We start from the raw sequence: 25,423 nt of genomic DNA, 5'->3' as shown, positions 1-25,423 counted from the left end.
ATGGCGTGGCTGGAGAGGGCTCAATGTAAGAGGGCTAGGTGTGAGATGGCGGGGCTGGAGAGCGCTTTTCAGGAGAGTGCGTGGCGTGAGACAGCTGTGAGGGAAAGGGCTCCGCGTGAGATCGCGGGGCTGGAGAGAGCTTTGAGGGAGAGGGCTCAGTGGAAGAGGGCTTGGCGTGAAATGGTGGGGCAGGAGACGGGTTTGTGGGGTGGGAGAGGGCTCGACAGGAGAAGGCATGGTGGGAGACGGAGCAGCCGGAGATGACCCTGTGGGAGAGGGCTCTGCGGGGACAGCGTGGTCAGAGATGGTTAGGCAGGGGATTTTGGACTTCTCTGAGTGTCCAGCCTCTGAAAACCCTGGGAGACCTCTGCTTCCCCTGTGATGGTTTCTCTGCCCTCCTCTGATCATGTTGTTATGAGGACACCAGAGACCTCTTAGATGCCGAGTTGTATAGACCATTCCAGAGTTGATGTTAATTTCTGACTCTTAATGCTTTAAAGAGAAGGAGATAGACTTTTTAAAAAAAATTAGTTTCAAGTGCACAAGACAATGTAATAGACATTTATCATTTATATCCCTCACACAGTGAATACCCCCTCACCCCATCTACTACCCCTCTGACATCGCATACAGCCAATACATTTCCACTTGAGAGACACTTAAAAAATTTTTTTTTGATATTTTTTCAATGAAAGTAACAATCATGCAGAGATTCAGAATTTACTCCTTATATTTACTTTGCTGCTCAGTAGTTTGTTTTTTTTTGAAGTGCATATGGAGTGGGTTGCCATAAATCCTTTTGTGCTTCAGATCTTAAAGTAGTCCAACCAGATACTATTAGCTTCTGATTTTCTAACCATTGCTTCTTAGACTCCTTGAAAACCTTTTCCTTTTCTTCATGTAGAAAAAAAAATAGTGTATTTAAGAAAAACATATTAAGTAAAATTATAGGTGATACTTGCATTTCTTAAAAATCACGTAAATGGTACTGAATTAGTAAAAATCAGTAAATAAAGGATTGTGTTTACATTTACGAGGGATTTAATTATTGTTTGATAGGTGGCTAAGGAATGGTATCACTGCAATTTTTTATTATACTGTATCCACTCATTTTTCTTTCAGCACTTCCAGGTTTGTTTTACCAGACACTATGGCTAAGAGACAGCAACGACAAAAATGTTATCTTCCATGGACATACAGAAATGAAGGTAGAAGGATTTCTATATTGTAGTATTTTTAAAGATAATATGTTAATAGGAGCATTTGTGACAACATGGATGGATCTTGAGAGTATAATGCTAAGTGAAATAAGTCAGACAGAAAAAGCAGAGAACCCTATGATTTCACTGATATGTGGTATATAAACCAAAAAGAACAAGACAAACAAATGAGAAACAAAAACTCATAGACACAGACAATAATTTAGTGGTTACCAGAGGGTAAGGGGGTGGGGGGTGGGTGATGAGGGTAAAGGGGATCAAATATATGGTGATGGAAGGAGAGCTGACTCTGGGTGGTGAACACACAATGGGATTTATAGACGATGTAATACAGAATTGTACACCTGAAATCTATGTAAATTTACTAACAATTGTCACCCCAATAAATTTAATTAAAAAAAAAGATAATATGTTAATACGCAACTTGAATCTCAAAGAGAGGGGTAGTGTCTTAGTTCATCCAGGTTGCTATAACAGAACACCATGTACTGGGTGGCCTATAAACAACAGAGGTTTATTTTTCACTGTTGGAGAGGCTGAGAAGCCCAAATCAATGCACCGGCAGGTTACGTGTCTGGTGAGAGACCACTTCCTGGTTCATAAACAGCGGTCTTATTGATGCGTCCTCACATGGCAGAAAGGGCAGTGGAGCTCTGTCGTGCGGGGTGTCCGGCGGTGCGGCCTGCGGGGTCTCTGCTCCCGCTCCCCACATAAGAACGCAGGTCATGGTGAGGCCAAAAAGGAACACCCACGGAGCCATAGGTAGGGAAGTCATACTACTATGGTCTCACTGGAGGCTGGGTTTATACGACGTGCGACCTGCTGTCCGCTTTGCTGCCAACCGACCAACTGTCCTCGACTCTCCTTACTCTCCTTCACTCTCCTCGGCTCCCCTCCGTAGCCAAGGCAGTTATATCAGTGACCAATGGCCTAATGGCTACAGCTGATGGCCAACCAGCCACAGCTGATGGCCATCCACTGAACCAGCACCTCTCCACATGAGGCCGAGAGCCTGGAAACTGCTTTCTGGGGCTCTGTCCCCACAAGCTCTCTGGGGTCTCTTTTATAATGGCACTAATTCCATTTATGAGGGCACCTCCCTCATGATCGAATTCCCCCCAAAGTCCACATCTCCAAATACCATCACAGTGGAGATTAGGTTGAAACAAAGTATGTAGCAGATAGCTTCCTCAGTTTGTATGGGAATGGAACATTTTCCCACAGACCATTTGAGATACTAGTGTTCTTTAGAAAACATTTTGGGAGGCTCCGGTCAAATTAATTTTCTCCTAGTACGTTAACATCTTGTTTATTAAAAACAATATAATGTAGGTTTTGCTAATATTTATAATCTACGCTTCTCATTAAGAAACTGCTTATTGCTCTTTAACTCATTTTATCTTATTTCGTTTTTTAAATTTCATTTTTATCTTATTTCATGAGTCAGTATCTCTCTTGTTTAATCTTTCCACTTGTTCATTCTTTACATTCCCCCAATTTATAAGTATGTTTCTGATATCATGATGACAAGAAATAAGTCATAAGTGCAAGTCATTAGGAAATCTTATCTATAGCAACAATTACAGTGCCCCACTCTTGAGAGCAAGGTACAATTTAGTTGTAAGGATGAGCAGATGCAGTATTTCTCATTTGTACTTTTCCAAAACCAGCCTGTTGTTATTATTTAATAATTACAGCTGCCATTTTTTAAGTTCCTATTATATGTCAAGCACTGTGATAACCTCATCATGTAAGTGATGAGAAAAATCCTGAGAGGGTGTTATTTCAATTTACAGATGAGTTATATAAGACAGGAAAAGCTGTGATATGCCATGGCAATAGCCAATCCCAAATTTCAGTGGCTTGTTTCTCACTCCTACTCCATGTCCATGGCTGGTGCATGTCCATCACAGGAGAGTGGATGTTGCGGGGGTGGGGTTTGAGCGATTCTTATTAGAATAAATTGGAGACCCAAACTGACAGAGGAGCCACCATCTAGAAAATTGTCAGTGACTGTGCCTGAGGGGAAGAGGGCCCTGGAGGGACTCAAATCAATAACCCTATATTCTGACCCAGAAATAACACTTCACTCACAAATCATTAGCCATAACAGTCACATTTATACACAGCCCAACCCAAATAAAGGCAGTCAAGAAGTGCAGTTCTATCAGGTGCCTAGAACAGGGGAGAAATGGAAACACTTGGCAAACAGCACTACTCATTACCACATGATAGAATTGAAGCTCAGAGATATTGAGTACTGCCTAAAACTACATAGGCAGAAAGTGACAGACCACATTCCATATATATATATGATTTCAAAGTCCATGCCCTTTCTACCCTTCCTTCAACATTGTTTACTATCCTCTTAAATAAAGTTCATATATACTTAAAATAGAAATTCCTTTACTTCAATGCTGCAGTTCCATCTCTTTTAATCATTTTATATTCCAACAGTGGAATTGAATAGACGTGATGGGCTTGATTAAAATCCCCAGCATTGGTAAGCCATAGGTCTTTTCCAAGTAAATAAATTTATTGGATATTTGGATATCTGTGCTATTCAAGGATAAAAATTATGAAAGAAAACCTAATGGTATATGAAAAGACTGTTCATTTGTTTTATACTTAATAAAAATGATCTCATGCCTTTCCATATTGCCAAGGAAAAACAATAAGAGCAAAAATTAATGAAATTGATAATAGATACTAAAGAGTCAAATAAAAATGCTGGATGTTAGTGCTTTCAAAATGTCAGAAAATAAAGAAACCCCTGGCAAGATGGATCGAGAAAATTAGAAGGCACAGGTAAGCCACTTTGGGATGGAAAAGGCGTCATGCTTACACTTACAGGAAAGATGTAAAAGGCAAGAGAATATTATGAAAAATATATGCTGATAATTTGAAAATTTATACTAAATGAATAAATTCTGGGAAAAAATAACCTTTTTATATTGAAGAAATAAAAGTGCTAATATTAAGAGTATTCTTGATGCATAAGAAGGAGGAATTACTGGTCAATCTTAATCAGTTATAGAAATGCAAAAAAATAGAAATAAGGATCAAAAAAAATGGCGGCGTGAGGTGAGCCTCTGTAACGCTCCCCTGGAATTTACAACGAATCGGACAACAATAACTCCACAAAGGACTCCTTGCACAGCAGACAGGCAAGACGAAGACGCCGACTACTGAATTCACCTCCAGGTGGGTGAATCGCGCGAGCAGGGGAGGAGGGAGAGGAGAAGTGCGGAGATGGAGCCGCGCGGGCGCAGGACACAGACCTAGCTCAGTGCTCGGAGCCCGCTGCTCCCAAATCTTCCGCAGCTGCGGGAGAGGGAAGGACTCGGACTGCTAGGGCTCCGCTTACAGCCCACAGGGCTGAGGGGGCAGCATACAAAACCGCTGAACACAACGCTCGCTCACGGCAGACCTCGGAGCAAAGACTGAGGGAAGAGGGCTGAAATCGGTGGTTTAAGCCCTCACTGCCGAGCGGAGAACGGAAGCCTTAGGCACGGAGACTAGCCGCCCCCTCCCTACCCTCCCAGAGCTCGCCCCGCCCCCACCTGCCCGGTGCTAGAAGCGATAAAGTAGCAGTGTCGGATCAAAGGACAGAATATTTGCTGCTCTGAGAACTGTGGACCGCAGACACAGATTCGCAGCTCAACTAGTTCCGGCAAAGGGGAGGGAGCTGTGGAAGCAGGACTGGCTGTGGTGGTGGTCGCCGCCATTGCTCTGGGCCACCTCTCACAACTCACCCCGCCCCTGGCCCCACCTATCTGGGCGGATCCCTACAGGAGTAAACAGAACTGCTGAAACAAACGGGCTCTGAATCTGGTGCAGAAAGAGATTTAGAACTCCAAAAGCTCTTCGCATACCTATCAACCTGTTGCAGAAGACACTCCTGTAGATGTCTAGGAAGAGAAATAGTAAATCAGTGATTGCCATGAATAACCAAGGCAACAAGATAGCTCAGAAAGAAAGTGAAAAGTCTCCAGAAAAGGAACTTAGAGATATGGACCTTTGTGATTTAAATGACAGAGAATTCAAGATCGCAATTCTGAAAAAAGTGAACGAGATGCAAGAAAACACAGAAAGGCAGTTTAATGAACTCAGAAACACAATCAAAGAACACCATGAGCATTTTACAAAAGAGATTGAAATCTTGAAAAAGAAGCAAATAGAATTTCTGGAGATTAAGAACTCAATAGAAGAAATTAACAATAAAATATCCAGCTTAGGTAGTAGAGTTGACCAGATGGAGGAAAGAATCAGTGACATCGAAGATAGGAACCTGGAATTTAAACAGAGGGAAGAAGAAAGAGACTTGAGACTTAAAAGAAGTGAAAGAACTCTACAGGAACTTTCTGACTCCATCAGAAAGAGCAATATAAGAATAATGGGCATACCAGAAGGAGAAGAAAGAGGGAAGGGAACAGAAAATATATTCAAACAAATCGTCGATGAGAACTTCCCAAACTTGTGGACAGAACTGGATCCTCGAATCCAAGAAGCAAATAGAACACCTAATTACCTCAATCCCAACAGGCCTTCTCCAAGGCACATTGTATTGAAGCTGTCTAAAATCAATGACAAAGAAAGAATCCTCAAGGCAGCCAGGGAAAAGAAGACGGTAACTTACAAAGGAAAGCCCATTAGATTATCATCAGATTTTTCAGCAGAAACTCTACAAGCTAGGAGGGAATGGAACCAAATATTCAAACTATTGAAAGAGAGAAATCATGAGCCAAGAATAATATATCCAGCAAAGATCTCTTTTAGATATGAAGGAGGAATAAAGACCTTTCCAGACATCCAGAAGCTGAGGGAATTTTCTAATACACAACCTGCACTACAAGAAATACTAAAGGAGGCTATTAGACCACCATCAACAGGGACAACTTGTTGCAACCGAAACATAAAAAGGGGGAGCGTAAAGGCCTGAACTGGAATATGGGAATAGAGAAAGTAAGCGTACTGAAGAAACTGGAATACTCTAAATATCAAACTTTCTTTTACATAAACTCAAGGGTAACCACTCAAAAAACATCCAAATCTGCAATATATACTGTAATAAAAGAAGAAACAGAGGGAAACATCATAGAATACCACCACACAGAAATAATAGACAACAACAAAAAGGCAAAGAAACAATGGAGACACAGCCTTACCAGAAAACTAAAGACAGAATGACAGGAAATCCTCACATATCAATAATCACCCTAAATGTAAATGGACTGAACGCACCAATAAAGAGACACAGAGTAGCAGATTGGATCAAAAAACTAAACCCAACCATATGCTGCCTACAAGAGACACATCTCAGCTACAAGGACAAGCATAGACTCAAAGTGAAAGGGTGGAAATTGACACTTCAAGCAAATGGTACCCAGAAAACATCAGGTGTAGCCATAATGATTTCCGATGAAACAGACTTCAGGGTGAAAAAGATAACAAGAGACAAAGATGGACATTTCATAATGGTAAAGGGGACTATACAACAAGAAGACATAACAGTCATCAATATTTATGCCCCCAATCAGGGAGCACCGAAATATACCAAGCAACTACTAACAGAACTAAAGGGAGAAATTGACCAAAACACAATTATACTAGGGGACTTAAATACATCATTGACAGCTATGGATAGATCATCCAAACAGAAGATAAATAACGAAATCGCAGCCCTAAATGACACATTAGATGAATTGGACATAATTGACATATATAGAGCACTTCATCCTAAAACATCAGACTATACATTCTTTTCTAGTGTACATGGAACATTCTCAAGGATAGACCATATATTGGGACACAAAATCAGCCTCAGCAAATTTAAGAAGATTGAAATCATACCAAGCATATTCTCTGATCACAAAGCTTTGAAATTGGATATCAACTGCAAAAAGAAAGCAGGAAAAAATACAAATACATGGAGATTAAACAACATACTTTTAAAGAACGACTGGGTCAAAGAAGAAATTAGAGGAGAGCTCAAAAGATACATAGAAACAAATGACAATGAAAATACATCCTACCAAAATTTTTGGGATGCCGCGAAAGCAGTTTTAAGAGGGAAATTTATATCATTACAGGCCTATCTCAAGAAACAAGAAAAATCCCAAATAAATAACCTCATGTTACACCTTAAAAAACTAGAAAAAGAAGAACAAGCGAAACCCAAGGTCAGCAGAAGAAAGGAAATAACAAAAATCAGAGCAGAACTAAATGAAATAGAGAACAAAAAGACAATAGAAAAAATTAATGTGACAAAAAGCTGGTTCTTTGAAAAGATTAACAAAATCGACAAACCCTTGGCTAGACTCACTAAGATAAAAAGAGAGAAGACACTAATTAACAAAATCAGAAATGAAAAAGGGGAAGTTATCACGGACACCACAGAAATACAAAGGATTATCCAAGAATACTATGAAGGACTATATGCCACCAAATTTAATAACTTAGAAGAAATGGACAAGTTCTTAGAAACATATAGCCTTCCAAGGCTGAATCAGGAAGAACTGGAAAATCTTAACAGGCCGATCACCAGTAAGGAAATTGAATCAGTCATCAAAAACCTTCCCAAAATCAAAAGTCCTGGACCAGATGGCTTCACCAGTGAATTCTACCAAACCTTCAAAGAGGATCTAATACCAATCCTGCTCAAACTCTTCCAAAAAATTGAAGAAGAGTCAGTACTCCCTAACTCATTTTATGAGGCCAACATTACCCTGATACCAAAACCTGGTAAGGACAACACAAAAAAAGAAAACTACAGACCTATATCTCTGATGAATACAGATGCTAAAATCCTAAACAAAATTCTAGCAAATCGAATACAACAATGCATTAAAAAGATTATTCATCACGACCAAGTGGGGTTCATCCCCGGGGCACAAGGATGGTTCAACATTCGCAAATCCATCAATGTGATACATCACATAAACAAAATAAAGGACAAAAATCATATGATTCTATCAATTGATGCAGAAAAAGCATTTGATAAGATACAACATCCATTTATGATTAAAACACTTACTAAAATTGGTATAGAAGGAAAATACCTCAACATAATAAAGGCCATATATGACAAGCCCTCAGCTAACCTCATAATTAATGGTGAAAAGCTGAAGCCCTTTGCTCTACGTTCAGGAACACGACAAGGTTGTCCCCTATCACCTCTGCTTTTCAACATAGTGTTGGAAGTCCTCGCCAGAGCTATCAGGCAAGAGAAAGAAATAAAAGGCATTCAAATTGGGAATGAAGAAGTTAAATTGTCACTCTTTGCAGATGACATGATGCTATACATAGAAAACCCTAAAGACTCCACCAAAAAGATATTAGAAACAATCAATGAATATAGTAAAGTTGCTGGCTACAAAATCAACGTACAAAAGTCCATTGCTTTCCTGTATACCAACAATGAAATCTCAGAAAAAGAGATAGAAAAAACAATTCCTTTTGCAATTGCAGCAAAAAGAATAAAATACCTAGGAATAAACTTAACCAAGGATGTGAAGGATTTATATGCTGAAAACTATAAGACATTTTTGAAAGAAATTGAAGAAGACACAAAGAAATGGAAAGACATTCCATGCTCATGGGTTGGAAGAATCAACATAGTTAAAATGGCCATATTACCCAAAGCCATATACAGATTTAATGCAATCCCCATTAAAATCCCAATGGCATTTTTTAAAGAAATAGAACAAAAAATCATCAGATTTGTTTGGAACCACAAAAGACCCCGAATAGCCAAAGCAATATTAAAAAAAAAGAACAATACTGGAGGTATCACACTCCCTGATTTTTCCTTGTACTACAGGGCTACAATAATCAAAACAGCTTGGTATTGGCGGAAAAACAGACACATAGACCAATGGAATAGAATTGAGAACCCAGAAATAAAACCACATAAATATGGACAGATAATTTTTGACAAAGAAGCTAAAAACATACAATGGACGAAAGACAGCCTCTTCAATAAATGGTGCTGGCAGAATTGGATAGCTACGTGCAAAAGAATGAAACTGGACTGCTATCTGTCACCATGTACCAAAATTAATTCAAAATGGATCAAAGACTTAAGCATAAGACCTGACACAATAAACTGCATTGAAGAAAACATAGGTGCTAAACTTATGGACCTTGGGTTCAAAGAGCATTTTATGAATTTGACTCCAAAGGCAATGGAAGTAAAAACTAAAATAAACAAATGGGATTATATGAAACTGAAAAGCTTCTGCACAGCAAAAGAAACTATTGACAAAATAATGAGGCAACCAACTGAATGGGAGAAGATTTTCGCAAACAGTTCCTCTGATAAGGGGCTAATATCCAAAATATACAAGGAACTCATGAAACTCAACAACAAAAAAACAAACAACCCAATTGAAAAATGGACAGAGGACCTGAAGAGACATTTCTCCAAAGAGGATATACAAATGGCAAATAGACATATGAAAAAATGCTCAACATCGCTAATCATCAGAGAAATGCAAATGAAAACCACAATGAGATATCACCTCACCCCAGTCAGAATGGCTTTCATCAACAAAACAAATAGTAACAAGTGTTGGAGAGGCTGTGGAGAAAAAGGAACTCTCATACACTGTTGGTGGGAATGCAGACTGGTGCAGCCGCTATGGAAGGCAGTGTGGAGGTTCCTCAAGAAATTACGAATAGAATTACCATATGACCCAGCAATCGCTCTCCTGGGTATCTACCCCAAAAATATAAAAGCATTTCTCTATAGAGACACGTGTACGCCAATGTTCATTGCAGCTTTGTTTACGGTGGCCAAGACATGGAAACAACCAAAGTGTCCTTCGATAGATGAATGGATAAAGAAGTTGTGGTACATATACACAATGGAATACTATTCGGCGTTAAGGAAAGATGATATAGGAACATTTGTGACAACATGGATGGATCTCGAGAGAATAATGCTAAGTGAAACAAGTCAGACAGAAAAAGCAGAGAACCCTATGATTTCACTGATATGTGGTATATAAACCAAAAAGAACAAGACAAACAAATGAGAAACAAAAACTCATAGACACAGACAATAATTTAGTGGTTACCAGAGGGTAAGGGGGTGGGGGGTGGGTGATGAGGGTAAAGGGGATCAAATATATGGTGATGGAAGGAGAACTGACTCTGGGTGGTGAACACACAATGGGATTTATAGACGATGTAATACAGAATTGTACACCTGTAATCTATGTAAATTTACTGACAATTGTCACCCCAATAAAATTAATTAAAAAAAAAAAAAAAAAAAAAGAGACAAAGATGGACGTTTCATAATGGTAAAGGGGACTATACAACAAGAAGACATAACAGTCATCAATATTTATGCCCCCAATCAGGAAGCACCGAAATATACCAAGCAACTACTAACAGAACTAAAGGGAGAAATTGACCAAAACACAATTATACTAGGGGAATTAAGTACATCATTGACAGCTATGGATAGATCATCCAAACAGAAGATAAATAACGAAATCGCAGCCCTAAATGACACATTAGATGAATTGGACATAATTGACATATATAGAGCACTTCATCCTAAAACATCAGACTATACATTCTTTTCTAGTGTACATGGAACATTTTCAAGGATAGACCATATATTGGGACACAAAATCAGCCTCAGCAAATTTAAGAAGATTGAAATCATACCAAGCATATTCTCTGATCACAAAGCTTTGAAGTTGGATATCGACTGCAAAAAGAAAGCAGGAAAAAACACAAATACATGGAGATTAACAACATACTTTTAAAGAACGACTGGGTCAAAGAAGAAATTAGAGGAGAGCTCAAAAGATACATAGAAACAAATGACAATGAAAATACATCCTACCAAAATGTTCGCGAAAGCAGTTTTAAGCGGGAAATTTATATCATTACAGGCCTATCTCAAGAAACAAGAAAAATCCCAAATAAATAATCTCATGTTACACCTTAAAAAACTAGAAAAAGAAGAACAAGCGAAACCAAGGTCAGCAGAAGAAAGGAAATAACAAAAATCAGAGCAGAACTAAATGAAATAGAGAACAAAACGACAATAGAAAAAATTAATGTGACAAAAAGCTGGTTCTTTGAAAAGATTAACAAAATCGACAAACCCTTGGCTAGACTCACTAAGATAAAAAGAGAGAAGACACTAATTAACAAAATCAGAAATGAAAAAGGGGAAGTTATCACGGACACCACAGAAATACAAAGGATTATCCAAGAATACTATGAAGGACTATATGCCACCAAATTTAATAACTTAGAAGAAATGGACAAGTTCTTAGAAACATATAGCCTTCCAAGGCTGAATCATGAAGAACTGGAAAATCTTAACAGGCCGATCACCAGTAACGAAATTGAATCAGTCATCCAAAACCTTCCCCTAATCAAAAGTCCTGGACCAGATGGCTTCACCAGTGAATTCTACCAAACCTTCAAAGAGGATCTAATACCAATCCTGCTCAAACTCTTCCAAAAAATTGAAGAAGAGTCAGTACTCCCTAACTCATTTTATGAGGCCAACATTACCCTGATACCAAAACCTGGTAAGGACAACACAAAAAAGGAAACTACAGACCTATATCTCTGATGAATACAGATGCTAAAATCCTAAACAAAATTCTAGCAAATCGAATACAACAATGCATTAAAAAGATTATTCATCATGACCAAGTGGGGTTCAACCCTGGAGCACAAGGATGGTTCAACATCCGCAAATCCATCAAAGTGATACATCACATAAACAAAATAAAAATAAAGGACAAAAATCATATGATTATATCAATTGACGCAGAAAAAGCATCTGACAAGATACAACTCCATTTATGATTAAAACACTCAATAAAATAGGTATAGAAGGAAAATACCTCAACATAATAAAGGCCATATACGACAAGCCCTCAGCTAACCTCATAATTAATGGTGAAAAGCTGAAGCCATTTGCTCTACGTTCAGGAACACGACAAGGTTGTCCCCTATCACCTCTGCTTTTCAACATAGTGTTGGAAGTCCTCGCCAGAGCTATCAGGCAAGAGAAAGAAATAAAAGGCATCCAAATTGGGAATGAAGAAGTTAAATTGTCACTCTTTGCAGATGACATGATGCTATATATAGAAAACCCTAAAGACTCCACCAAAAAGCTATTAGAAACAATCAATGAATACAGTAAAGTTGCTGGCTACAAAATCAACGTACAAAAGTCCATTGCTTTCCTGTATACCAACAATGAAATCTCAGAAAAAGAGATAGAAAAAACAATTCCTTTTGCAATTGCAGCAAAAAGAATAAAATACCTAGGAATAAACTTAACCAAGGATGTGAAGGATTTATATGCTGAAAACTATAAGACATTTTTGAAAGAAATTGAAGAAGACACAAAGAAATGGAAAGACATTCCGTGCTCATGGATTGGAAGAATCAACATAGTTAAAATGGCCATATTACCCAAAGCCATATACAGATTTAATGCAATCCCCATTAAAATCCCAATGGCATTTTTTAAAGAAATAGAACAAAAAATCATCAGATTTGTTTGGAACCACAAAAGACCCCGAATAGCCAAAGCAATATTAAAAAAAAAGAACAATACTGGAGGTATCACACTCCCTGATTTTTCCTTGTACTACAGGGCTACAATAATCAAAACAGCTTGGTGTTGGCGGAAAAACAGACACATAGACCAATGGAATAGAATTGAGAACCCAGAAATAAAACCACATAAATATGGACAGATAATTTTTGACAAAGAAGCTAAAAACAAACAATGGAGGAAAGACAGCCTCTTCAATAAATGGTGCTGGCAGAATTGGATAGCTACACGCAAAAGAATGAAACTGGACTGCTATCTGTCACCATGTACCAAAATTAATTCAAAATGGATCAAAGACTTAAGCATAAGACCTGACACAATAAACTGCATTGAAGAAAACATAGGTACTAAACTTATGGACCTTGGGTTCAAAGAGCATTTTATGAATTTGACTCCAAAGGCCATGGAAGTAAAAACTAAAATAAACAAATGGGATTATATGAAACTGAAAAGCTTCTGCACAGCAAAAGAAACTATTGACAAAATAATGAGGCAACCAACTGAATGAGAGAAGATTTTCGCAAACAGTGCCTCTGATAAGGGGCTAATATCCAAAATATACAAGGAACTCATGAAACTCAACAACAAAAAAACAAACAACCCAATTGAAAAATGGACAGAGGACCTGAAGAGACATTTCTCCAAAGAGGATATACAAATGGCAAATAGACATATGAAAAAATGCTCAACATCGCTAATCATCAGAGAAATGCAAATGAAAACCACAATGAGATATCACCTCACCCCAGTCAGAATGGCTTTCATCAACAAAACAAATAGTAACAAGTGTTGGAGAGGCTGTGGAGAAAAAGGAACTCTCATACACTGTTGGTGGGAATGCAGACTGGTGCCGCCGCTATGGAAGGCAGTGTGGAGGTTCCTCAAGAAATTACGAATAGAATTACCATATGACCCAGCAATCGCTCTCCTGGGTATCTACCAAAAAATATAAAAGCATTTCTCTATAGAGACACGTGTACGCCAATGTTCATTGCAGCTTTGTTTACGGTGGCCAAGACATGGAAACAACCAAAATGTCCTTCAATAGATGAATGGATAAAGAAGTTGTGGTACATGTACACAATGGAATACTATTCGGCGTTAAGGAAAGATGATATAGGAGCATTTGTGACAACATGGATGGATCTCGAGAGAATAATGCTAAGTGAAATAAGTCAGACAGAAAAAGCAGAGAACCCTATGATTTCACTGATATGTGGTATATAAACCAAAAAGAACAAGACAAACAAATGAGAAACAAAAACTCATAGACACAGACAATAATTTAGTGGTTACCAGAGGGTAAGGGGGTGGGGGGTGGGTGATGAGGGTAAAGGGGATCAAATATATGGTGATGGAAGGAGAACTGACTCTGGGTGGTGAACACACAATGGGATTTATAGACGATGTAATACAGAATTGTACACCTGAAATCTATGTAAATTTACTAACAATTGTCACCCCAATAAAATTAATTAAAAAAAATAGAAATAAGAAAACAGCAAACTAAACCCAACAATAGCTACAACAGATAATACAGGATAAGAAAGTTGTGTTTATCACAAACTTGCAATGTTGGTTTAATATTAGAAAATCCCTAATGTAATTCAACACATTTATTAGATAAAGGAGTAAAAAAAAGGATGATATCATAAAGATTCCAGAAAAAAGGCGTGTACAAAATATTCATCAACCAATTAAGATTAAACAGCAATAGCTCTCAACTAATCAAGAATAGAAAGGTATTTCTTTATTGATGATGGGTATTAAAAAATACAATGAACACCATACATAATAGTCAAACATTAAAAGCATTCCATTTCAAATCAGAATCGGCAAAAATGACTAATGTAATCACTTACGTTCAATATCTTATTGCGTCTCCTAGGCATTCCAGTAAGCCAAAATACATACATACATACATACATACATATATACATACATGCATAAATTAATTGTATAAAAGTGAAAAGAAACAAAACAAAGTATAATTGTCGTCATATAAAATGCAAGAGAATCTACAAAAAATATAATAATAGCAATTTAGATTATTGGATGTTAAGATTGACGTAACCAAATAATTGCAACAAATAGAAAAATAATGTATTCACTGAATATACCATTAACAATAGCAAAAAATTTGGTTCTGTGAAATATACCATGAATTGGTCACTGGGCAAGTAGTCCAACACTTGTAAACACTCATAGGCTTTCCTGTACTATAGAGACTCAAATGCTAAACAAGAATGGAGACCCATGTGAGTTATGTGTGCGTGTACTAGAGCCCCTTGAATCTAGAGTCCCAACAGATCTCCGTGTATCAAGCATATGCACCATAGTGAGACTTGGAGGTAGAATAATGTGGTAGCCACATGCAGGGTCAGCTACGTATGATGCAGGAGGTCTCTGGGTTTTATGGGACAACCATAGCAGAGATTTTAGCTTTCAGTCTCTGCCATACATGTCAAGTAGCAAACAGGCAGCAGTGGTGTTGCAGCTATAGCAGTCCCACAACATGATTGGGCTACCCCAGGCTGTGCAACATTCAAGCCCACTTTTCTGACCCTCACAGAGTTTTTGCATGATATGTAATGTATTTTATCAAAGGAGTCTTATTTTTATGAAATAACTAGAATGCATTCTGACATAGGCAAGTGGGAACCTTGATTAACAGAGTGTTTCATGCTAAAATTGGTTGCAAACAGAGGACCCTGAAGGAAACGGAAATCTAGGATAGTTTATCGGACCTAGGAGGATCTAAAGATGGTAAGGATCTAATTGACACTAGAGGATGAAATATTTGTATTCCATGCCACACAGTGGTAAAACAGTTGCAAAAGTTACATCTGTGGTCACTTGAATTGAAACGCCTTTGAAGTCTGTGTCTTTGCTGCTGTTAGGGACTCAGAGGACACTCTTTTCCTTAGCATTGGGGGATGTATTGGTGAGGAGGACATGTTCATGTCTGAAGTGTTCTGAAGTAGCTGACTTGTGTAAGCCATAGATTAAATGGGAGATCCTGTCATTAACATGGTCACACTCATTTCAATGGGGATATTGGGATCCTGGAGTCAAAGGCCAAGTAGAAGCACTTAACCTCCTAGGTCAAGTTGAGTGCTGTTTACCTTAATAGGCAGCAAGAATGGAAAAGTATTCACATTGGTTTGACCCACAGCAAACTATGAAAATGGCTAATTCATGAATAGGTCTCTTGGATCTTGAAATATCTGAACATCCTTGAAAGTTGCATTTGATCAGTGTTAAAATAAATGAAACAAATATTTGTAATAAAATATAAGAACATAAAACAAAACTCTAGATCTGGTGACTTGAGCTATTGTGATGGCAAATGATGATACCTTATTCAATTCCCACACCTGACCCAGAACACCAAGAACAAATAGACTACTGAGGAAAATGCCCAATAACAGTCGCAAGTAACTATAGCAAATCTTGGGATTTACCAGAGTTACTGTGCACTTGCTCGAAGGACACTTGCTCAGAGCCAGAGCTCAAAAAACCTCTTCTGAGAAAGGCCAGATCATGAATATTTGAGACATTTGAGGCCATTTAGTCTTTATTGTAACTATTCAACTTTGCTATTATAGAGTGACAGCCTTACATTCAGCCTATCATGGAGAATGTTCCATATGCACTTGAGAAGAATGTATATTTTGCTGTTATTGGGTGGAGTGTTCTGTACATATCTGGTCCATTTGATCTATAGTATTCAAGTCCTCTATTTTCTTATTTGTCTGGTTGTTCTATTATTGAAAGAAGTATATTAAAGTCTCCTACTATTGTGTTGCTATTTCTTCCTTAATTTTTATCAATGTTTGCTTCATATATTTAGGAGCTCTGGTATTTGGTGCATAAGTGTAGTTTTTATATTTATTTGGTTAATTAAAATCTGTATTATAATGTCTTTCTTTGTCTCTTTTAACAGTTTTTGACTTACATTCTATTTTATCTGGTATTAGTATAACTACTCCTGCCCTCTTCTGGTTATTGCTTCCATGGGATATCTTTTACTATCCTTTCACTTTCAGCCCAAACTTGTCCTTAGATCTAAAGTGAGTTTCTTATAGACAGCATATAGTTGGATCTTTTTTTTTAATCCATCTTTTGATTGGGGAGTTTAATTCATTTGCATTTAAAGTAATAATTGATAGGGAAGGACTTACTATTGCCATTTTGTTAAATTTTTTCCACGTCTTATAGCTTTTTAGTCTCTTCTTTCCTTTCTTACTACCTTCCTTTATGTTTTATTGATTTTTTTGTACTGATATGCTGTGATTTCATTCTAATTTGCTTTTGCATATATTCCATGGATATTTTCTTTGTGGTTACCACTGCAATTACATAAAACATCTTAAAGTTACAGCATCTGATTTTACATTGATAACAATTTAATTTCAATTGCATATAAAACCATTACTCATTAGTATTTCTTGTAGAACAATTCTAGTGGAATGAACTCCCTCAGCTTTATGTGGGAAAGGCTTAATTTCTCTTCCATTTTTGAAGGACAGTTGTGCAAAACACAATATTCTTGGTTGACAATTTTTTTCTTTAGCATATTGACTGTACCATCTCACTCCCTTCTAGCCTGCAAAGTTTCAGCTGACAAACCCACTGATGATCTTATGGAAGCTCATTTTTATGTGACATATCACTTTTCTCTTTTGCTTATGAGAGTCTCTCATTGTTGACTTTAGACAATTTGATTATAATATATCTTGATGTGGTTCTCTTTGATTTATTCTAGTTGTAGTTCTTTCAGCTTCTTGAAATGTCATGTCCATGTCTTTCTTCAGATTTGGGAAGTTTTGGGCCATTATTTCTTTTTTCTTTCCCTTTCTTCTGTCTCCCTCCCCCACTCTGGTTCAAGCCGTGGTTTCTCAGTCTAGTTGTGTAGGACACAGCTCCCTGGCCCATGCTGGTATTACCAGTCCATGTTGGTATTATGAGCCTTGCACTCCCCCTGATTGAGGTAGTCAGTCGCCAGTCATTGGTTGGCCACTCACAGCAGTTCTCACCAGCAGCCCATGACAGCTCACACCAACCTCCAGCTGCTCACGGTAGCCCAGTTCCAGGGAGAGCTGTTGTTCACAATCTTAGCTGTAGAGGGCACAGCTCACTGGCCCATGTAGGAATCAAACCAACAACCTTGGCGCCAGGAGCACAGCGCTCCAACCACCTGAGCCACCGAGCCAGACCCCTGCTCCATTCTTAAAAAGGTTCAACACAGTTACCTCCACTTCTTCTTCCTCCTCTACTTCCTCCTTTGTGATCTTTTCCCTGACAGTACCATATGTTAGATAAGGTTCTCCTATCTAGATAGGCAGAGGAGTACCTTTTCTGGAGTCTTTGGGAATGGTGCCTTAGGGCAGGTTAGCACTTTGCTTGCCCTACCATGGCATTGGTCTAAGATGTGGTACCTGGTAAGTGGGCCAAAAATGTGTCTTCAAACTTGTGTTTTTGTTCCCCTTTTTAGAATATAGTGATGGTGGTCGCTCACCTCAAGGAAGAAAGAAAAGATGGAGTTCTTTCCGAGCTAATTTTGGCAAGAGGAACCCTCGTTATGAACATGGTGGATATAAGCCTCAGCCTTTCCACCTTCAGGAGGATGATAGAAACGTGAGGATGAGGGATGTCCAGGCGGACAACCAAAGGAGACAGTAAGTGACCAAGCAGCCTGGTTTGCATGTAACTTCCCATGGGACTACAACTTTTTCACTCTCCATGGTCTTTTTTATCCTCTCACTGGAAAACTGAAGAATGCTAGAAGTGATATAATGGTTGAGCAAGCCTAATTATAGTCCTGGTGTCAGAGAGGTGAGGGTGTATAGAAGACTCCTTAGCGTTTATGTTTATGGCCACCCTCCTTCTCTCCACCTCCCTGCTGCAGTGCTCCCTATACCACTGACCACAGGAGAAGAGTGAAATTGCATAATGAAGGCTGTATCCAGATTACTGTGTGGAGAAATAAAAAACTTCTTGAGAGAAAAGTTGGGGAGAATGCACAAGATGGAACTCTGGGGAGATGGTTCAAGATCAAAGTAAGTGTCCTGAAAAAAATATATGGGATGTGCAGGAGAGAAAGGTCAGCTAGAGTTATGCTGGTTTCATGTAGAGATTCTAGGTACTTTGTTGGGGACAGTTTGTAATCTTTCCTTTTTATTACCAGGAGGTAACATTCTTTTTCTTCTAAGGGGAAATTCAGAAAAGCAGTATAAAGGAGGCAGGCAGACTGTGGGGAAAATGGAAGAGACTGCCTAAAAGCAAACGTGGAACTATTGCCAAGGAGATGGAACAACTCCACACTGGATGTCTCAGTTTGAGTCAAGATGAGTGTAGGATGGAGGGTCGAGTCTCTGGAGAACTTGTCAGAAGGACAAGCAGTCTGCACTAGGTAGCATTTCCTGGAAATTCATAAAAGAAGGATCATATCTAACACTTTACGTTGATTATATGGAAGAGAGTTTGAATAGAAAGAAAGGGGATTTAGGAACTCCATATTTGGCACAAACATAAGAAAACATGTCTGTGCTCCCTTTTTTAGGAACCCTTTAAAGCTCAGTAGAAAGTTGGAAAAGAACATTGTGTTGGATCTGTTCTCCAGCCCTCTTTCCGTGTTGTCCATCTTCCCATGTTGTTCCTCCTCTCTCCCTTCCTTTCTTTTCACCCTTAGGTTCCTGATGGGATGAAGTATGACAAGACATGGCTAATGAATTCAATCCAGAGCCATTGCAGTGTCCCTTTCACTCCAGTGGATGTAAGAGAGGACGGTGAAGCCAGATTAGGGCACACAGGGAAGGGGGAGAGACCTGGCTCACCAGAGGCCATTGGCTTATGTCACTGTTGTTGTTCCTTCAATCCCTGTAGTTCCACTATGTGAAAAACTGGGCCCATTTCTTTGTCCAGGGTGCTAGCGCTGCCTCTGCATTGAAGGATGTCAGCTACAAGATTTGTGATGAGGAGAACCAAAAGGTGTGTGTGGAGGGCATTACCTGTACCTAGTCCAGCGGCAGAAGGATAGGTCAGGGGCTGGTAGTCTTCTTTGGAACTGGAGTTCCTAGTGCTTACCCCACCGCTCCTTCCTGCAGATACCTATCTTTGTCAGTACTTCTGATGTACCTTACTCTGTGCGGGATAAGTTGGAGCCAAAGGAAATGGAGCAGCTAAAGGTAATGCAGACTCAAGGCATGTTGTGTGCTCACACCCAGACCCGCCTTTTCTTCCTCCGACCCCCAATTTTCCTATCACCAGCATAACCTCAGAGCTTTCTCTCCATCTTCCTCTGCAGCTGACGATGAACAAGCGATATGATCCCTCCCTGAAAGCTCTTGACCTCCAGAATCTCCACTATGACCCTGGTACGGCTACAGCAGTAATTCTAGGACAGCTGAGGGCAGAGAGGTTTGCCTGGGAGGGGGACTTAGGGATGGTAGCAAGTGAGTGATTAGTGCTGGGCATGGAATCTCTCACCCTTATGATTTCTTCTTCTCATCTTCCTGAAGACTTGGTGAGCCTTGATATTAATATAATCCTGAATCGAAGAAACTGCATGGCTGCCACCCTGCAGATCATCAAAAAGAATTTCCCTGAGGTGAGCTCTGGTTTTACGGCAGGGGGTTGAACAGATGGGGTTGGGGGGCACATTTGTCCCCAAGGACCTAGATAGTAACCTTCGCTCTAACGCTTCTCTCCCTAAAAGCTGTTGTCCTTGAACTTGTGCAGCAACAAACTGCACCAACTGGATGGCCTGTCTGACCTTATTCAGATAGCCCCCACAGTCAAGATCCTGAACCTCTCCAGAAATGAGGTGAGAAGAGGGAGTCAGATCCAAGTTGGGTTGTGGGGGTGGTGGTGCTCATCAGAGTGATGACAGGAGGCAGACAAAGGTACCTGTGGGGGAAGAAGGGAGTTGTAGATGTAGGGGCCCAGTGTCTGTGCCTGGGGCTCCTTTGCCAGTTTCCTCCCCATATTTCTCAGCTGAAGTCGGCATTTGAGTTGGACAAGATGAAAGGGCTGAAGCTTGAAGAGCTATGGCTGGAAGAGAACCCCTTGTGTGGTACCTTCCCAGACCAGTCCACCTACATAAGGTTGGTGATAACCACTCTCACCCTTCCTGGGGATGCTTGCTCCTTGGAAGACTGAACTGCCCCTGAGAATCCATGTGTGCAGGAAACTACAACCTTGTCCTCTAGAAGGACCACAGACCCCACACTCTTCTCTCTGTGAGTCCTTCACCTGTGAGGCGTTTCCTTCCTCTGACCTGCTCACCTGATGTGGGGTCTGTATCCCAACTTTCTGCACCTAGTTTTCTCTAGCATGCTCTCCCAAGAGTGTGCTGTAGGAAGCAGGATATCCCTTCCTCATCAGGACCAGGAGGGTCAAGCCTTGAGCCAGACACTAGTGCCCTGCGCTGAGAAGGGTCCTCTAGCCCAGGGCCTTGTGCTGAGACAGGCCTTCTTACCCCAAGCTGAGATGGGGTTTCTCCCTTACTGCCCAGAGAGGGGTACAGTTTCCTATGTTTGAAAAGGGTTTCCCCTCCAATCCCAGGCTGGCATGAGAACTTTCCCATTGTATTTAGAGGGTCAAGGCCCTGGGTGGTGGACATAATGACATCCATTCTTCTGGCTCAATGCCAGGAGCTGGGCCCTCCTTGGGAGAAACCAGGGTTCCCTGAGTCAGAGGCCAGAAATCGGCCACTGTAAGTGAGCAGAGGGCCTCCTGAGAGAGTAGTAGAAGGCATAAGGCAGAAGGGATTGAGGAGAGAGAAGGGCAGACCTCTCAGGGGCACTGCCCCTCCTTCCCTCCACACATCACATCTTCCTGCCTGGGCCTTCAGAGGAGCCCTGGGTAGCCCGACATGGATATGATTCCTCAGGCAAGGAGACAACTAAGACAGACACACGTGCACAGGGGCCATGAGGAGAGAAGGTAGTTTTTGTAAGAAGGGACTACAGACCCTCTACTCCATGCTGAGCTGGGGCCTGACACTTTTCCCTCTTTGGGGAAGGTCTCCTGCCTCCATGGCTTCTTCGTTTCCCATGCCCAGTTCAGACTGAGCTCCCACAGGTGACAAAGTTTCAGCCAGCATCTAATGGGCCCCCAGCCCAACAGGTGCATGTTTTCCCTTCCTACCTGAGGTTCCAGGGTCAGCCAAGGGTAGGTGAAGGAAAGTGCTGCAGGAGGGGAGCCATGTCCCCTTCTGTTTTCTTCCCTGACCCGCACCTCCATGGCAGAGCTTCTTTCCCTTCCCTTTGCTTTGCTTTTTCTTTCTCCCTTGTCTCTACTCCCCTACGTCTCCCCCATCACTCCCCTCCTATCTTCACTCCCTTTTTGTCTTCATCCCCCTCTCTTTCCTTCACTTCTTCCTGCACATTGCCTCAGTCACCCCCCTGCCCGGGCATCCCTGCCCATCCCTTGGGTGTGTCCTGGCCCTGACAGAATGCTGGACCCCCAGTGAAGTAGCAAAGCCCTGGGCTCCCACCCCATTCCCTCTTCTGTCTGGAGCCTTCAGTGGGGACCTGGAGGAGGGGAGGGAGGCAGAAGGGGGAAGAAGCCCTGGATCCTGGGATCCAAATGCTGTTTTGTGTGGCACTGGAGAAGTGAGTCAGGGCAGTTTAGGTGGGAGCTACCCAGGGGGCAGGAGAGGGAGGGAGGGAAGAAGAGAAAGAGGGAGGGAGGGAGAGAGAGAAAGAATGGATATGAATGTGAAGCTGTGGAGAGAGATGAGACTGCATGCTTCAGACATCCCATGTGACAGGTTCTCAGTGCTCAGCAGGGGAGTGGGCCCAGAACCCTAGAAATCAGAGGCTTTGAGGGGCAAAAAGGGCTGCTGGGTGGGCAGAACACACTGGTATCTGTTTATGTCATGAGTGTTTTAGCTAGACGGAAGCGTTACCACACGAACTATCAACCACTCCTTTCTATTTTTGGTTTTGGACAGTGCCATCAAGAACTGTTTCCCCAAGTTGTTACGCCTGGTAAGTGCCTACATTCATCATTGTCTCTTACTAGCATTGACGACCTCCACACCTGCCCTCAAGAACTTTGGGTGTTGTCTAGATTACGTGTTTGCATCAGACCCTTACCCATTTTAAGGGACATGAACTCCTAAAAAAGACATGAATATGCTCTCTGGAAAATGTACACACACACACACATATATACAGACAGACACAAGTTGCATATAGTAGTAGAGACTTTCCAGACCTCAGGATGCAGACGCCCACTGTAATCATGCCCGTGGAATATCCAGGGTCCTTTCGCACCTGACCTCTGGCCCTCACCCTCTCCTGGGCCTATCCTTTTCCTAATCATCCAAGACTACTGGATGATCTCCCTGGTCTCCACTGCTGACTTCCTCTTCTCTTCTCCAGGATGGCCAGGTGTTACCACCACCAACTACTGTTGACATTGACAAACCCTACTTAACAAAACCTTGCGAGGTAAGAAAGAAGGATCAAAGAATATTTGGGGTATTGCAAGGGAGGCTTTATCAGTAACATAGTCTTAAATGGCTTTTGATTCCAGGAAAGCTATAAAAGATGTGAGGCACTGAAGAGTCTAGTCATCCAGTTCCTGCAAGAGTAAGTACCACTCGGACCACCAGGAATGCGGAGGACTGGGATAGACTGGGTCACCCATGCACAGGTCTGCTCATGGGCATTTTGAAGTTCTATTTGAGGTCCACACCATAGAGATAGACTGCCTTCATTGTTCCCCCACAGATACTACTTTATTTATGACTCTGGAAACCGACAGGGTCTCCTCGCTGCTTATCACGACGAGGCCTGTTTCTCCCTCACCGTTCCATACAACCCCACAGAACCAGCTCTGTGAGTATCATAGCTCAGGCCCTGCTCTTGGGCCATCTGGCTCCCCAGTGTACACCAGTCAGCTTCTGGAAACACCCACACTGGCCAGACCACCACCTCCTGTTCCTCTTTTCTCCTAGAAGCAACTTGTTTGAGTACTTCAAGGATAACAGGAATATGAAGAACCTCAAGGACCCCTGTGCGTGTGTGATGGGTTAGATTGGGCAGGGAAAGAGGGCATGAAGGGGTCAGTCATAGGGCCCAGGGTGTGGCAACCATGACTTTCACTGTCCTCCCCACAGTTCTGCGAGTTCAGCTGCTGAAGCATACAAAACGTGACATTGTGTGCTCCCTCTGTATGTTGCCCAAAACTCAGCATGACTTCCTCTCCTTCATGGTGGACATGTGGTTCCAGACGGTGAGCACGTGTTTCCTCTCTGGGGCAGGCCCAGAAAGCTGTAGGTGGGTAGGAGGCGTAGGTGGTGACTGAGTACCTGGGCCCTTCCCTTTCAGGAAAGGATGCTCTGCTTCTCTGTCAACGGGGTGTTCAAGGAAGGTGAGTGTGTGTAGAGTCTCCTCCTCAAATGTCCCACTGCCGCCACACCCCGGCTGGGCTCCCTCTCTGAACTCTCCCAAATCCCTTATCCCTCCCCTATCTTTCATGTTCCCTCTGTGTTCTCCCGAATCCCCTCTGCCCCCAAACCATCCTGGTATGACCTGCATCCATGCCCACACAGCTCGGGCGTTATGGGCACACACTGTGGCCTTTGATGTCTGTCAGCCTAGATGCTTACTCTGAGAACTTGGGCCCATTACCTAACCTCTCATGTTCCTCATTTGCGTCATGGACTTAATAAATCCCACCTCTGGGTAGCTGTGCAAAATGAAATCTATGAACTTGTGAAGGGCTTGTCCCAGGGCCCAGCACGTGGTAACATCCCTGTCAGTGAGAGCAGATGGCCCCTATTGTTGCCCTCCCCATCCCCCACACCCTGATTCCCAGTGAACAGTTGTTCCCTTTGTCATGAGAATCAAGCCAGACCCTGACAGGGGAAGGCAGTGTGAGTATGTGAAGCATGTGCGACTTTAAAGGGCTGTTGTTTCTTGTTGTGGAAGTGGATGGAAATTCTCAAGGTTCTGTGCGTGCCTTCAGCCGAACCTTCATCGCTACCCCTGCCAGCAGATCTGGGTGAGTCCTGCACTGTGGGTGGGAACCTCCAGTCCAGCCTGGGTCCAGGGGTGTTGGAACATGCATTTCCTTGGGGTTTTCTCAACATTGTGGGAAGCCAACAGGTAGATCCAAGCAGCAATCCAGCATAGGGGTTAAGAGTGTGAGCTCTGGGGTTAGAGCACTGGGTTCTTTTTCTGACCTAACACTCACCAGGTTGTGACCTTGGTCAAGTCATGTGACCTTTCTGTGACACAATGTCTTCCTTTAAAAATGGGATTAGACTGTCCTGTCATGTAGGCTGTTTTACAGAGTAATTGCTTTGGGTTTAAACCTGTAAATTTAGTGAAGCTGGTAGAGAATCTCTCCAAGAGTGGGCTTTGTGAGAGAGTCAGAGCTAGCAGCCAAGGAACCTGGGGGACAGGCACAATTGGGGTATGGAAGGAATCTGGTTGCTGAGTGGCAGTGGGAGCAGGATCTTTGGTGGGGATGTGGGGTTGTATTTCTGTCAGCTCTCTGAGGGCCCATTTTCCCTCCAGTATATTCATCGTGAATGATGAACTATTTGTGAGAGACATCACCCCCAGCAAGACTGAAA

General features: G+C 41.4%; 1 pseudogene across 1 annotated transcript; it reads left to right on the top strand.

The window, feature by feature from the left end:
* On the top strand, positions 1-24,850 carry LOC308495016 (nuclear RNA export factor 2-like; annotated as a pseudogene). The gene is made up of 18 exons: positions 1-199; positions 18,323-18,506; positions 18,737-18,887; positions 19,520-19,603; positions 19,714-19,818; positions 19,935-20,015; positions 20,135-20,204; positions 20,349-20,437; positions 20,546-20,653; positions 20,803-20,933; positions 22,787-22,823; positions 23,166-23,288; positions 23,374-23,429; positions 23,571-23,678; positions 23,798-23,856; positions 23,960-24,075; positions 24,171-24,213; positions 24,774-24,850. The product of its transcript is annotated as a nuclear RNA export factor 2-like (transcript).
* The last annotated feature ends 573 nt before the right edge of the window (positions 24,851-25,423 follow it).

This window comes from Rhinolophus hipposideros (assembly GCF_964194185.1).
Source record: "Rhinolophus hipposideros genome assembly, chromosome: X".
Classification (NCBI taxonomy): domain Eukaryota; kingdom Metazoa; phylum Chordata; class Mammalia; order Chiroptera; family Rhinolophidae; genus Rhinolophus; species Rhinolophus hipposideros.
Note: the sequence above shows the minus strand (reverse complement) of the source record. Positions and strands in the feature narration are given on the sequence as shown.